Source organism: Lithobates pipiens, unplaced genomic scaffold (genome assembly GCF_037356315.1).
Source record: "Lithobates pipiens isolate NorthernLeopardFrog02 unplaced genomic scaffold, aLitPip1_a1.2 Scaffold_13, whole genome shotgun sequence".
In the NCBI taxonomy this organism is placed as follows: Eukaryota; Metazoa; Chordata; class Amphibia; order Anura; family Ranidae; genus Lithobates; species Lithobates pipiens.
This window is the reverse complement of record NW_027507718.1, coordinates 123,796,953-123,812,881: the sequence shown is the minus strand read 5'-3', so window position 1 is coordinate 123,812,881 and position 15,929 is coordinate 123,796,953.

Here is a 15,929-nt window from a genome sequence, read left to right as displayed (position 1 = left end):
TTTAAGGGTAAACGTTTGTCGCCATTCCACGAGGGGGCACAATTTTGAAGCGTGACATGTTGGGTATCAATTTACTCCGTGTAACATTATCTTTCACAATATGAAAAAAAATAGGCTAACTTTACTGCTGTCTTATTTTGTATTCAAAAAAATAATTTTTTCCAAAAAAAGTGTGCTTGTAAGACCGCTGCGCAAATACGGTGTGAAAAAAAGAATTGCAACGACCGCCATATTATTCTCTTGGGTGTTAGAGAAAAATTATATATATATATATATATATATATATATATATATATATATATATATATATATATATATAATGTTTGGGGTTCTAAGTAATTTTCTAGCAAAAAAACTGTTTTAAACATGTAAACACCAAAATCTCAAAACGAGGCTGGTCCTTAAAGTGGTGTTGCACATAAAAAATTGAATTTTTTTTTAAACTCACCTCTAAATGCCTGTTGCTAGGGGGTCCCTCGTAGTCTGGCTCGTTCAGTGCCTGGGCTGGTGACACCACTTCCCCTCGGTGCAAGAAGGGCTCAGCTCTGCCACCTCCCTCCTGTCAGTCATCTGGGACCTGTGACAGGTCCCAGATGACTGCGCGGCCAATCACGGTGCGTGGCGCCGCTCACGCATGCGCAGTGGGTGCCCAGCTGTGAAGCCACAGCCGGGTGCCCACAGTTAGAATGCTGGCTTCATTCCCCCGCATCGCTGGACCCTGGGACAGGTAAGTGTCCGATTATTAAAAAGTCAGCAGCTGCAGTATTTGTAGCTGCTGACTTTTACTTATTTTTTTTTTTTTTTAAGGGGAACTCCTCTTTAAGTGGTTAAACATTTTGCTTGTCTTGCAAAATGCTCTCAAACAAAGTTACTCATAAACCAAGGTTCCTCTTATGTTCACCAACTAACACAGCTCCTTTCTTAGACCATCAGGTTGTTACGCCCCCTTCAGGAGAGGACTAGGCAGAACATGTTAAAATCTTATAATAAAACTAGAACTTTCTAGTTCCCCCTAAGGAGCAGTCCCTTAGGTAACAACCTTAGGTAACAACCTCTCAGCCTGTTACTGCAGCCTCAGTTTTTTTTCTGCCTAGTAAAGGAGAAGGACCTAGGAACCCTGCGGGCCCATTGGTGGATTTTTCTGCAGAAGTTTTGCTTTTTGTGCAAGATTAAAGATACTGCGATCTGCTATCAACAGCCGGCTGGGTGACAGGCTGGATACCCTTATCCTTGTAATCTCCCCAGCCTGACCAGCGAGTGTGTGCAGACCAGACCTCCGCACTGGATTGGCCACGACATGCCCCCAGCTCCAGGGGCGGCCGGTGGGCGTAATGCCCCGGGGCACACATATGACCGGGCTACTGATGTCTGCATCACAGTGTGCCAGGCCAGCAGCCACCCCGTACTGATCGGAGAGTGGGTCTGTGATGGGATGTCTCCCAGCTCTTCAGGACTGGTAAGTACAGCTCTCCCTGCCTCGTGGGGCTGAGCAGCTGTGCATTGCCTGGGAGGTCGATTCAGAGGTCCCTCACCTCCCTCTCTTCTCTCCCTGTCCCTATCTTCCCTCCCCCCTTCCCTGTGGGGGATGCTGCATGGGCTACTGAGTGATGTGTGCCATAGACAGGGGCTCTCACCTGGGGGGGACTGCGCTGGATAGCTGTGCCCTAAATGTGTGTAAATCTCTCCCCTGAGGTGTCTGGAGGCTGTATCTGCTGATCGCTGTAGCGCCGTTTTACCGCCATTTCTCTGCCTGTTTTTTCATTGTTCTTCATTGCATACAGCGTTTGGCGGCGATTTTTGGTGTGACCAGGGAGCAGCATGCTCGGTCTCCATTTTGCTGTAGTCCGGCGGCCATTTTCCCTGTGATCATGTCCTCTATACTGGACGCTAAGCGACCATTTTGTTGAAGCCTGAACACATTTTTCAGCTTCAGCACTATTCAGAACAGCTCAGCACAGCGCGGTTTGGTCTCTTATGCATCTGAGAGCTGACAAAGGACACAGGCACACCTAACTGGACAGCGCAGAACTCGGTCAGGGTGGTTAGTCCTGCGGGAGGAGCCCCTCGGCCAGCAACAGTTAGGAGGCTGGGACCATCACTGTCCTAAGTCCCCAACAGGTGGCACACGGAGTAGGGTCAGCATGGCTTCAGAAACTGGTGTTTCTTCCCCGAAATCCAGGCAATTGCAACCAGTTCGCTTGCAGACAGTGCAGTGCCTCTGGACGCTTTGTCGGCGGCCCTTAATTCGTTTGTTGTCAAGATGGAGGCGGCGCGTGGGTGCAAAGGTGGTAAAAAATGGCCCCTGCCCCCCCCCCCCGTCCTCCAGGGAGAGCTCTGACACAGACTCGGGCCCTGCTGAGGCTGGTGACCCCTGTTCTGTCGTTTCAGATGATGCTGACCAGGACCGTTCAGACAGTGAGGATGATTCCCCATCTGGGTCTGTGCACGATAAAGCTCTTGTTGGAGCACTTATCACAGCTGTGCATGATACCCTGAAAATGTAGAAGCCAGCAGATCCCTCTGCTGATGTAGTCCCTTTTGGGTCCTGTAAGCCAGCCCGTACACCTAAGGTGTTCCCATATCTGACTTATTTCGATAAGTTCATATACAAGAAATGGGGTCGACCGCAAATACATGGCGGTGCGTTACCCCTTTGAGGAGAGCCTTCTCAAAAAGTGGTCGGCTCCTCCGGTCATGGACTCCCCAGTATCCAGGTTAAACAAAGTAACTACGATCCTGGTAAATCCAGACTCCTGTCTTTAAGGACCCCATGGACAGGAAGGCCGAGGCAGTGGCTCGTTCCTTGTTTACGGTTGTGGGGTCAACAATGCGACCAGTACCGGCATCCGCACTTGTGTCACAGACACTTACTGAGTGGGCAAAACTTTTTCACCATGAATTGGGGGAGCAACAGGCTTCTCCTGTCTGCGTGGAACTAGCAGACCAGTTAGTGCAAGGCCTTAAGTATGTTTGTAAAGCGGCCCTGGATACCCTCCCTCTGTTATCCAGGGCTTCAGTGTCAGCTGTGGTGCTGAGGCGCCTGATTTGCCCAAAATGCTGGTTGGTTATCCAGGCATCTAAAAAGCCCTGACGGATCTACCCTTCCTTGGCGAGCGGCTCTTTGGAGCCTCATTAGATCACATTATTAAAAATGCCACAGGTGGTAAGAGTACACTACTCCCACAGGCCAGGAAGGCTAAGGAGCCATGCTGTAGGCAAGGGCCCTCTTTTTCCACTCACAAATGGCTTTTTCGTCCACCTGGGGCTTCAGCTAAGCATCCCCAGCCCAACAGGATGACCTCTGAAGGACAAAAGCATCCCTGAAACCGCAAGAATAACAAGGCTGCGAGCAACAGCGCTACCACATGAAGGTTTGCCCTTGCCCGCATCATGGGTGGGGGGGTCGCGTTCGGGAGTTTGCAGCCTGGTGGGCTTCTCGGCTGTCCAACCAATGGGTCTGCAATCTGATTTCCTCAGGCTACAAGATAGAGTTCCTCTTGTGGCCACAAACAGATTCTTCCCCTCCAGCATACCCCTACTCCCGGCTCGCCAGGAGGCCCTATTGGGGGCGTAAGGGACCTGCTGGGTGAGAATACCTGTTCCGTAGTCGAAACGTTTCCAGGGGTTCTACTCAAATCTTTTTTTAAGTCCCCAAAAAGGAAGGTACGTCCAATTTTGGACCTAAAAGCCCTCAATTACTTTGTAAAAGTACAGAGGTTCAGCATGGAATCAGTTTGCTCAGTAGTCACTGCACTCCATCAAGGGGACTCCCTTGCGTCTTTGGAAATCCAGGATGCATACCTGCACATACCCATATGCCTTCAGCATCAGAAATTTCTGTGATTTGCAGTTGGGGAAGCCCACTATCAGTTTGTGGCTCTCCCCTTTGGTTTGGCATCAGCCCCCCAAGTCTTTACCAAGGTATTGGCTCCTGTTTTGGAGTTGCTGCGACAAAATGGGATCGTGATCGTGGGTTACCTAGACGATCTCCTCCTGAGAGCGTCTTCCACCTCAGAATTAGAGGAGGATGTGGCGATCACCATGCAGACCCTTCAGGAATTTGGGTGGCTGTTAAACCTAAAGAAGTCGGTGATTGTACCGACTCAGTGTTTGGAGTACCTAGGCCTACTGCTGGATTCCATGGAAGTGAGAGTCTCCCTTCAGACAAGCTGTGAACTCTCAGAGCCGAGGTAAAGCTGCTGATGAGCTGCAGGTGGGCGTCGCTACGCTTCTGCATGCGAGTCCTGGGACTCATGGTGGCCTCCGTTGAGGCAGTACCGTGTGCCCAGTTTTACACAAGAGTTTTGCAGAAGGAGATCTTGATGAAATGGGACAAATCTCCGTTATCCCTGGATCGGCAGATTCAGGTGAGCCAGTTGCTCTGGCGGCTGAGGTCCCCGGCACTTCAGTCCGGGAAGTCGTTCTTACCGCTACAGTGGACAGTGATCACAATGGACGCCAGCCTAACCGGCTGGGGTGGAATATTGGGAGTTCAGTCGACCCAGGGCCTCTGGTCGGAGGAGGAATCCAAGCTGCCGATCAATGTGCTTGAGCTGCGAGCGATCAGGCATTGCCTCTCCACATGGTCGATAAGACTTCAAGGGCGTCCGATCAGGATCCAGTCAGACAATGCCACGGCGGTGGCATTTGTCAATCATCAAGGAGGAACAAGAAGCTCGGTCGCCGCACGGGAGGTCGCTCACATCCTTCAGTGGGCAGAGCGACATGTACCGGCCCTATCGGCCATTTACATCCTGGGAGTGGAGAACTGGCAGGCATATTACCTGAGTCGCCAGATGCTGGACCCAGGAGAATGGGCGTTGCATCCGGAGGTGTTAAGGCTACTATGCCTGGGATGGGGCACACCAGACATGGATCTTCTGTCCTCCCATCTTAATCGGAAGGTGCCGAGATTCGTGTCCAGGACAAGAGATCCTTGGGCAGATGCGTCAGATGCACTGGTGGCTCCTTGGGATTAGTACCAGCTGACCTATGCCTTTCCTCTGCTGAAGCTGTTACCATATCTGTCCGCAGAGTGGAGGCCGAGGGGATCCCAGTAATACCGATTGCCCCAGATTGGCCCCAGCTTTCCTGGTACGCAGACCTAGTGCGCCTTTTTCTTCTAGGAAGATATATCATCGTACCTGGAAGGAATCTCCATTTGTGAGCAGAAAGGGTGGCGTCCGGGCTCTTTTTCTATATCCAGGACCCTGCTTTTTCTACAGCAAGGAGTAGACCAGAAATTGGCTTTAAGCACCATTAAAGGACAAATATCAGCTTTGGCTGTCTTTTTTCAGCGACCCCTGGCATCTCACTCTCTAGTGAGCACTTTTGTTCAAGGGGTCCGACATGTAGTTCCTCTGGTACATCCACCGTTACCCCCGTGGGATCTGAACCTGGTGTTATCGGCGCTTCAGAATCCGCCATTTGAAAATATCAGAGAGATCCCTCTATTGACTCTTGCTCAGAAAGTGGTCTTTCTAGTGGCCATTACTTCGGCCAGGAGGGTTTCGGAACTGGCGGCCCTGTCTTGCAAGTCGCCCTATCTCTGGTTTTACACAAGGATAAGGTGGTATTGCGTCCGCAACCTTCTTTTCTGCCGAAGGTGGTTTCAGCTTTCCATATCAATGAAGACATTGTGTTACCATCTCTGTGTCCTAAACTGACACATCCCAAAGCTCTGAGGGTGTATTTGTCTGCTATGGCTCCCTTTCGAAAGTCAGACTCCTTGTTTGTTTAGGTGGCTGGTCCGAAAAAAGGCATGGCGGTCTCGTCGGACACCATTTGCAGGTGGATCAGACAGATTGTAGTACAGGCAGATGCCTTGAAGGGGCAGGTGCCCCCCTTTCCGGTCACGGCCCACTCCACCAGGGCAATTGGAACGTCTTGGGCCTTCCAACATCAAGCGTCTGTTGCTCAAGTGTGTAAAGCAGCGTCTTGGTTGTCGGTTCACACCTTTACGAAATCCTACTAGGTAGATGTCGGGGCATCGGCTGATGCCTGTTTTGCCCACAAAGTTTTGCTGTGTAATTGCAATTACATTTTTTTTCAGTTTTTTGGTAAAAACACAGTACCTTTAAGTAAATGCACTGTTGCATTTGTTCCCGCAAGTTCTGAGGCGGTTTGGAGGTAGTGACTCCCAGATTGAGGATTTTTGTGGGTAAAAAAGTTCTTGGTTATTCCCACACACTGTTGTTTTTGTGGGTAAAGTTTTTATACTAGTTCCCACTTGCCATTGTGGGTGAAGTTTTTATGCCGTTTTCCCACCCCTCATTTTGGCACTGCTTGGGGACATCCCGATGTTCCAAGAAAGGAGCTGTGTAAGTCGGTGAACATAAGAGAAAAGGATTTTACGGGGGCGTGGCCTGGACATGGAGAGATAGAGACGTGCATTGCTCGAGCTCCTGGCCGTCTCTCACCTTTTCGGATGATATAATCAGTTTAACCGCACTATGCCCACCTCAAAAAAGCGTGCTACGCAGAGGAAAAGTAAGCCTACCCGACCACCGACTCCTTCACCACATTCGGGGGATATTGGGAGACTTTTTCAACTCCCCCAACACCGCTCATCGGGACCCAATATGGCGACAGCACGAGACCACACGGACGCTGACCGTGCTGCCTGCTCTTCGCCGGACCTTGATTCGGAGGCTTCTCAGGCTTCCCTAGCGGCTCCGTACCTGGGAACACCCCTGGCGACCCACAGTAATGCCCCGGACACTATGGGGACCCCAAGGCAGACACTGCAGGTAGACACGGAGCTCCGTTTGCTACTACAAGCGCTCCCTACGAAAACCGACATCGCCACCCTCATAGACAAGGTGGAAGCGGCTCACCGTAAGGAGATGGCTCTCGTCAGAGAAGAGGTGAAGGACCTTGCGACTAGGGTTTCTGGCGGAGAGCATTCCCTGATGGCCCTGGTGCAACGAGTGGCGGCAATGGAGACCTCACAGGAAGCCCACATGGATATGCTGCTCTCACAGCAACTGCGGCTGGAGGAGATGGAAGACCACAGCCGCAGATTGTTCCTACCAGAGGCAACCAGAGGCAACGGGAACGGAGGATCTGGCGGATACTGTCGCAGCGATCTTCCGCAGTATTCCGGGTGTGGAGTTGCCGGCCCGCCTGGAATTCGACAAAGTGCACCGAGCTCTGGGCCCCAAATCCGCAGATCCTGCTAGACCGCGAGACGTAGTCTGTCGGCTACATCATTATGGCCACAAGGAAGAAGTCCTGCGGAAGTCCTGGGAAGCCCCTGCCATGGAATTTGATGGAGCAGAAGTGAGGATCCTCCCGGACATCTCCCGTGCCACCCTTCAGCGGCGTGCTTTATTGAAACCCCTGTTGGAACTTGCACGCCGTAGTGGTGCTACGTACCGATGGGGCTATCCACTGTCTGTCACGTTTAGGAGAGACCAGAGATTCTTCACTCTCCGTACCCTAGATTCCCTGCCTGCTCTATTCGTCTTTTTGGCCGTGGAACCTATCACAGTCCCGAACTGGCTGGCACCTCTGCCCCGCCTGCAGGGACTAGACCCGAGACGCGGACTCCGTGGAGACCTGCCACCCAGACAGCAAAGGAGCCGCCGCAGGCCCAGAGTGCCCTCGGGGGAGGACTCCCGAGAGCTATAAGGTAACTTTTGACTTTTCATTCCCTTGACCCCCCCCCCCCCCCGCCGCCGCCACCGCCACCACCGCCATCATCACCAGTGTCATAACACCGACCCGAGTTACAGCTAAGGCCTGCGCTGCTGACACTCTTTCCTGTTACCCTCTACGCTGCTACCCTGGCCTCCCCTCCTAACCACGGAACTGCTAATGGAGCCGGTTTACGGAGTACCTGTCTGGGAGACCATACCTCATGTGGCGGCTCATCTCATTCTGTCGGGACGTACGATGGGGCGACGGGAAACCACTCTGGTCCAGCCGGCTGTACGGTGCCCCCGGACTGTCCCCCACGGTTTCTGTAATGGATTTTCCTGCCCCAGTCTGCCACCGCCTGAACTGCTACAGACCTCTTTCTAGGGTCCATTGCACCATAATGACTTCTGTACTATGCCTGGGAGGGCTGCCTGCTCGGGCCGCACTTCTGTGGCAGCATCACTTAGCGGGCAGACTGATTCCCCGCTGGCACGCCGACCAGGTCTGGCACTACTTTTGGCGAGGGCGACCAGGCCCCGCAGATGCACGCCGACAGAGTGGTGCCCCGGCCAGGATGTTCTGGAAGCCGGTCCAGGAGGAGTCTCCATGCTCGGTCGGTACTCGTTGTCCCTGAGATTAGACGTGTGCCAGCCCTTAGGTGTATTGGGATGCTCCTGGAATTAGTTGACGTATTTTCCGTGAGGTGGGTGGTGGGAGGCCTTTCATTTCATTTCATTTTATTTTATTACATTTTATTTTATTTTATTTTATTATTTTTTATTGTTGGAGTGACACATCTGACCGGGTATCTTGGTGGGCGGCCCCTGCTGTTCGCGAGAGGTGGGGATTGTTCAGGGGCGGGGGGGGGGGTTGCGGGACTTTGTGGTAATGTTTGCTATATGTGTGCGGGACGGGCTCTTGTTACCCGCCCTAGATACTGTATGGACTGCCAGACGTATAGTCTGAGTAGCTGCTCATTACTGTTTCTTTCCGCTCTCTATATATGGTTTACTTGAACTCTTTTTTATTTATTTTTTTGTTGTTTATGTTCAATATTTCTGAGGTGGTGTGCGCTGTGCACCTGCGACCTGTATGAGGTGGGGGACGGGCCTGTGGAGCTGGCTACCCAGTTTCCTGTCCGATTCACCCCCCCCAATAGGCTGGCATATTTCGCCGGGGGGTATGGTTTGTCCCCCCCCGGGGCATTATATGCTCTTAATTGATCTGTAAGGAGACAAGGGCAATAGGCCCCCTCCCGTGTTACGACTTTTTGTTTCTTTTTCCCTCCTCCTCTCTTTTTCCTTCCTCTTCTCTCTCCTCTCTCTCTTCTCTTGCACTCTTTTCCGTTTTTTCTTTTCCCCGTCTCTCTTTCTCTCTCTTCTCACTTTTTCCGCTCCACACCCTCCTTCTGGACCCTTTCCCCTCCTCACCCCTATCTTGCTCTGGTCCCTCCTAACGCCTCCCTCCCTCCCCCCCACCCCCCTCTTTTCTGTTTAGGTGGTTTTCCCTGTTTGATTATGCCGGTATCACATGTGAACATACTGTCGCTTAATGCGAAAGGCCTTAATACGCCAGAAAAGAGACGCATCCTCCTAGCTGACCTAAAAAGATTACATGCTGATATTGCTTTTATACAGGAGACACATTTCAAACCTAATGCACTGCCCATACCTGCGCAATAGACACTATCCGTGGACATATCATTCGGCCAACCCACTAGCTAAATCCAAAGGGGTCTCCATACTTCTCTCTGGCAAACTCCCGTGGCAGTGCCAGGGATCCTTGTTGGATCCTTCTGGCCGTTATGTTTTTCTTAAGGGGCTTCTTGGCCCCATACAAGTGACCTTGGCGGCTGTATAAGCCCCTAACGAACTTCAAGCCACTTTTCTAGAGAGAACCATGGAAAAGCTACAGGAATTTAAAGTTGGGCAATTACTGCTCGGGGGAGATTTTAATGCCCCGTTGATTCCATCTGTAGACACTTCGACTGGTAGGACCTCCATGCCGATCGCTCAGCTTAATCGCATTGCGAAGACACTGCACGACTCACAACTTATTGATGTCTGGAGGCTCCAGCATTCTGGAGAACGAGACTACACGTTTTACTCCCCCATGCACAAGATCTATACAAGAATTGACTACTTTTTGATCCCCCACTCCCAATTACATGCGGTTGAATGTTCCTCCATTGGAGACAGGACATGGTCGGACCATGCGCCGATATTCCTCACTTACAGACTGTCTGACGTATCCTCTTTGACGCATAGATTTTGGCGTCTGAATGAAAGTCTCTTACAAAAAGTTCTGGATGATGTCACCAAGACATTGCGTTGCTATTTTCAGGAAAATGATCTCCCGGGCTGTGCACCGGGAGTTCTGTGGGAAGCTCACAAAGCAGTAGTGAGAGGGGTCCTCATTAAGCACGGAGCGCGGATTAAACGAGAACGCACCAAACAGCTGGACCAACTATAAGAGAAGCTACACGTAATAGAGGCCAGACACAAACACGCACCCACACAGTCCTCTGAAACCGACTTACAAACTACCAGGAAACAAATTACAGATATACTTCATTATAGAGCAAAAGCTGCCATTCAATCTTGCCGCAAGATGACTTATGAGATGGGTGATAAATGTGGGAAACTACTGGCAAGACTAGTCCGGGAACGTAGACTTTTGACATATATTCCCCATATTGTGGCGCCGGGAGGACGAAAAGTCCACTTGCCCATGCACATTACACGTGAATTCAGGAATTTCTATTCAGACCTGTACAACCTCCAGACGCACCCCCCACCTCAGACGGCCTTGACCGCTTACATTGAGAAATCCCAATTGCCCTCCGTCTCACCAGCTGTTAGAGAGGAGTTGGAATCCCCCATCACTTTGACAGAAATCCACAGAGCTATAGGGACGATGAAGCCGGGGAAGGCTCCGGGGCCGGACGGCTATACACTGCAATACTATAAAAGACTATTGGACCTGTTGGGACAGCCCATGCTTACATTGTTCAATGCCATAGGGACGGGCGGGGAGTTCTCTAGAGATTCTTTGAGTGCCCATATCTCAGTGATTCATAAAGAGGGGAAGGACCCGGCATCCTGCGGTAATTACCGGCCGATTTCTCTCCTGAATATAGATCTCAAAATTTACACCAAGATCTTGGATACCAGGTTAGCAGGCCATCTCCAGCAGCTAATTCATTTGGATCAGGTAGGATTCATTCCCTCCCGTGAAGCCCGAGATAGTACCACGAAGGTGCTCAATCTGGTTCATGTGGTGAGAAAGGCAGGAACCCCGTGTGTCCTGTTAAACACTGATGCTGAAAAGGCTTTTGACCGTGTGAATTGGCCATTTATGTTTGCAGTGCTCCGACATGTGGGACTGGGAGAACAGATGATTGCTCGTATATCTAGGGTATACTCCAATCCGACGGCCCAAGTTAAAATCAATGGGACCCTGTCGACTTCCTTCCCGATAACCAACGGGACGCGACAAGGTTGCCCACTATCCCCTCTCCTGTTTGCATTGTCTCTAGAACCCTTTTTGGCCACGATCAGACTGAACCCTGACATACAAGGAGTGGTTGTGGGGGGCTCGCAACACAAACTCTCGGCATATGCTGACGATATGATCTTCACATTGACTAACCCAAGAATCTCATTACCTAACCTGCTCAAAGAGTTTGAGACATACGGGAAGTTATCTAACCTGAAGATAAACTTCACCAAATCAGAGGCCATGGGGATATTGATACCACCACGATTACTTCCCAATCTACAATCCAACTTCCATTTCAAGTGGACGACGACCGCTCTGACCTACCTAGGTACTAGCATCCCTCCTGACTTATCTGACCTGTATGCATACAATTTTCCCCCCTTGTTAACAAGGGTGAGGCTGCTTTTGGACTCATGGCACAAAGGGACACATTCCTGGTTCGGTAGATGTAATTTACTGAAAATGTGCATCCTACCCAAATTTTTATATCTATTTCAGACCCTACCGATTAAAATCCCCCCCTGCATATTTTAAGCAGGTACAGGCACTGTTTACCCGCTTTGTTTGGGCACAAAAGCAGCCCCGGATACAACGGTCCCAACTATCACTTTCGAAACAGTACGGGGGTGTGGCGTTACCAGATATCAAACAGTACTATCGCGCCTCCCATTTGAGTAGGATGATTGATTGGAGTCGCAATCTGACCACTAAATTATGGGCCCAAATTGAGCAACACCAGTGCTCAGTCCCATTAAAGACTGTGCTCTGGTGCAGGGATGCACTACCGAAGGAAATGAAAACCCATCCTCTTATAGGCAACACTCTCTGCCAGGGTGAGAAGGCGGCACTACAACACTCCCTGACGACCACGGCTTCGCCTTTTACACCGGTCCTTGGTAACCCTAGGTTTCCGCCAGGTCTACCGACTACGCAGTTCTGACAGTTACGAGACTCCAACCTTACTGTGGCCTCTCAGTTTGTAACACGTGAGAACTGGGTTTCTATTCGAGACCTTATGGACCCCATGGGTCCCTATCGTCTGGATTTTTGGAACGCCGCGCGTCTACATCACTTTCTTCAGTCCATCTCGAACCCTTCAGACTATTCCAGACCGCTGACCGCATTTGAAGAATACTTTTCTGACACGGAACCAATCCCCCGACTCCTCTCTAAAATGTACTTATTACTAAACACCCCATCACAACCGCACTGTATCTCAAGTCTTACGAAATGGGAAGTGGATCTAGGTCGCACCTTCACACACATCCAAATTGAGCATGTTTTGCGGTTCGCCCTGAAGTCCTCAATATGCACCAAAATACAGGAGACGAATTATAAAATTCTCACGAGGTGGTATTTAACACCTAGCCGCCTCCACCTTATCTTCCCAGACACGCCTGAACATTGTTGGCGCTGTGGGGAAGATAGAGGTACGATCCTACATATCTTTTGGTCCTGCCCCAAGCTCACGGACTTCTGGACGGCAGTCCGAAACATATCCCAAAAATTCACGGAGTGGCAAATCCCGCATGACCCGGCGTTCTTCCTATTACATATGTCGAACCTGCCCCCTAGGACATATACTCGGTCGATACTGCGTCCACCTCACCAATGCAGCCAAATCTTGTATCCCCCTGCTTTGGAAGCAACAAACTCCCCCTACCGTGGCAATGTGGCTGCGGAAGGTGGAAGATATTAACAAAATGGAGGATTTGATAATGACTGCCCAGGATCGGCAGGAAATCTATCGAAAGACCTGGTCCCTTTGGAATGAGTTTGTGTACTCAGAGGAGGGCAAGGCCCTTTTCGGACACTAGTTGACGACAAGTCAGTTCACAGAAATCCATACAGGGAACGTCGAACCACCACCTTTCCCCCCCCCTACTCCCTTCCCCATCCCTCCTTCCCTTAACCACCTCTTTCCTACCCCCTCCCCCCTCTCCTCACTACCTTCCTATCCTATTCCCCTCCCCTTCCCACATCTCTCCCCCCCCCCTTCTCTTTTCTTGTTTGTGCACTTACTTCTTACCTTTTCTTTTAATTTACGACCCCTAGCCTGCTCACAATGACCTTAACCTATGATTGCAGGCCAAGACCTTGGGGTATTAGCTGGACTTGGAATAGCTCTGGCTTCTATGCCAGATCTGACCATGGAAGTGCTGTTTATGAGGTCGACTTAGGCCGCGTACACACGGGCGGACTGTTCGCCCAACTTTGTCCGCTGAACAGTGTTTCAGCGGACAGTCCGCTCGTGTGTTGGCTTCAGCGGACAGTTTCAGCGGACAGTCTGACGAACAAAGTTTTTCGGAATTTCCGTAAGACTGTCCGCTGAAACTTGGTTTGAGCGGACAGTCCGCTCGTGTGTAGGCTTGTTCGACAAACTAAGTCTCGCGCATGCTAAGAAAGAATTTACACGGCGAAGGTTGCATTGCAGTGTATTGGACTTCGAATCTCTCGTCCCGTCGTACGTGCCGTTCACGTCATCGCGCAAGTTTTCAGCGGACTGTTCGTTCGTCGTGTGTGGTCAAGTCCGTTCATGCTAATTTTGAACGGACTGTTTGTCAAACTGTTTGACGAACCTAGTTGGGCGGACAGTCCGCCCGTGTGTACGCGGCCTAACTGTTCACATTGAACCGCACGGTTATTAGTTGTAATATCTGTTACTGTAAGGCATGTTCGGGAGGCTGCGACCTCCATTGTATATGTTGTCCTTTCCTGTTTTGGGGGTTTACCCCATATGTGTAAAATGTATATGAATAAAAATAATATTTGCAAAAAAAAAAAAAATGGATTTTACGATGAGTACAAAAAATCCTATTTTTACTGTATTGGATTACAATATCCACATTTAGGCTCACCATACTCATTACAATTTGACCATACAATCAACCTTACATCTACCAAACCTATGTAACATGAGGACCTAACTAAACTATTCCATAATTTGTAGCCAAACAAACAGACCCATGCACTACATCTTTGTTGGAAGCTCTAAATAGAATTGTACAAACAGATTATAACATCCATATTTTAGTTATTCTTTTGTTTTCTGGGAAATTTGTAGATGCGGTATGCAAATCCTACTTGAAGGCCATTTGGTTTGCTAAATAATAAACATTTGCAAATTAGCAAAAAATACATATTTTCACTTTTTTTAACCTTTGAATTTCACATTGCTGCTGATCCGCTGTAGCCTTTTTTGGAACCACTTTTTTCTGCATGGATGCTTTTCAGTGATGGCTAGGGATCTGGCCAACTGTAATTAGTGTGGGGTTTCTCTAATTTGTTTGAAGCTTGCAAAACCCAAACCATTGATGTATACGGGAGACCAATATTCATACTACATTCTGGTCATTTTGAAGTTAATAAGCAAGCTATTGTTGTCAGCCACTGCCATGGGGGACATTTAACAAAGCAAAACAATTTTAAATAAAAAGAAAATAAGCACATATTCCAGAGAAAGTCTTTTTAATGCAACTTCAAGAGTGAGTACAAGCTTGGGAGATGCCTTTAAGCTACGTGTGGTGTTACAGAACAGTATGATTCTGATGGAGTGTCAGCAACTCCATATTTGGCATCACATATTTCATAATATTGTCACATTGTATGTATATATATATATATATATATATATATATATATATATATATATATATGTGTGTGTGTGTGTGTGTGTGTGTGTGTGTATATATATATATATATATATTTTTTTTTTTTTTTTTTCAATTAAAGTGTTACTAAACCCATGACTCTGCATTCAATATATCTGGTCTCCCACAGTACACCAAAATGCAATTATTTAGGTAAATATAAACAGCTAAATACCCTTTTTCCATCAGCAGTTAGAGCAATCATGTGACTTCTATAAGTGTCTGGTTAAAGCATGTAGGAGGAGTTTTCATTCTCCCAGGATTGTCCTATGAGAATGCAGGACCCCTGCCCCCCTGTCTGGATAATGCTGTTTGGCCCTGTGCTGATCACATGCACCCTCCCAAGAAAAAAAATCTCTCTAGCAATACACACCAAACTGAGCATGTGCAGCCTGTCACCTGGCTCTGTAAATATCAGGAAATATATTGGAGTCAGTGGGAAAAGGGGATGGTCAGAGAAGACAGGATCAAACAGACTTTTTATATAATGCAGAGGATTAACCCCTTAAAGAGGAGGGCCGGTTATACAAAAAAAAAAAAAAAAGTCGGCAGCTGCAAACACTGCAGCTGCTGACTTAATCAACACACTCACCTGTCCAGGGTGCCCGCGATGTCGGCCGCCCGAGGCCGACCCGTCCCTCGGCTCTCGGGTCCCGGTGCTGCCATTCCTTGTAAGGGAAACAGGCAGTGGAGTCTTACGGCTTCACTGCCCGTTTCCTACTGCGCATGCGCGAGTCCCGCAGCTACTGCGCATGCGCGAGTCCCGCAGCGCTTTCTGAATGGGACGCGCTGTGTTCTGGAACACACAGTTCCCAGAACACAGCGCGACTCATTACCCAGAAGACGCCGCGACGAAGACAGAAGACAGAAGATCTCCGCGGAGGAGGAAGAGGAAGATTAGGAGAAAGTGCCTAGCAACAGGCATTTCTGGTAAGTAAAAAAAAAAATTTTTTTTCATTTTTTTTTTTTTTTTATATTTTTTTGTAATTTTTAATATTTTTTTTGTTTTCAGGGTGGCCCTCCACTTTAAGTTCCACAGTGATTATAACAAGCATGCTTTACTGCATATACAGACTGATTTTACTGTTGTGGGTTTAGTAACACTTTAAGGGCCAGTTCACACCACATGCAGTCCAG